Raw genomic sequence first — 808 nt, forward strand, 5'->3', positions numbered from 1 at the left:
ACTATATGATACATGTACAATCTTTTTAGGAAATTATAATTTGTGTAAGATTTATCTTGCCCCAACACCCGAATAAAGACAGAGTATTGTAACAATTCTAAGCCTTAACCCTCCAATCAATTCAGTTTAGTCTTAATTCTGAATGTAGGAAAGAAAATTTGCTAAAAGACCAAGGACATTTTCGAAGTATGTGCCAATTGAGTTATTTTTATTGATTTACTGTTGTGAAAAGAGTAAGTAGAAGAGAGGAGAAGGAGAGGAGGAGGAGGAACAGAAGAAAGAAGAGTAATGAGAAGAAGGGGAGAAAGAATAAGGCTGTAATTAAAATGAATGCAGAATTTGAAGAAAATCAAAATGAATATATTACTCTTACAGCTAAATAAATGTTACCTGAAGACTTGCACTAGGAAGAAGTATTTTTATTAAAAATATCAAGATTACTACGGAGAAATTTTGAAAGGATTATATGATAAACTTCAATGCATATACTTATGAAAATAGAGAAACTTCAAAATATTCAAAATTTAAAATTCCAAGTTGCTATTAAAACATAAGATTATCAAGATATCATAATAGTTTTACAAAATAAATATCATTAAAGATTACTGTTAAGTATTGTGTGTAAATTAACAAAAACTCTGGTGTAATAAGACAGCCGGAGTAGAACAGATTACCAAAATAAAGGAGCAAAGCCCCTTTTAGGAAGAAACCACATTTTTCTATAGCTTAGCTATTCTCCGAAAAAAAAAAAATTCTCATAGATGGTAAATCATATATCTCATAACATCTCTCTCAATATTTTGATGAA

The sequence above is a fragment of the Rhinopithecus bieti genome, unplaced genomic scaffold (assembly GCF_001698545.2).
Source record: "Rhinopithecus bieti isolate Rb0 unplaced genomic scaffold, ASM169854v2 scaffold_9373, whole genome shotgun sequence".
Lineage (NCBI taxonomy): Eukaryota > Metazoa > Chordata > Mammalia > Primates > Cercopithecidae > Rhinopithecus > Rhinopithecus bieti.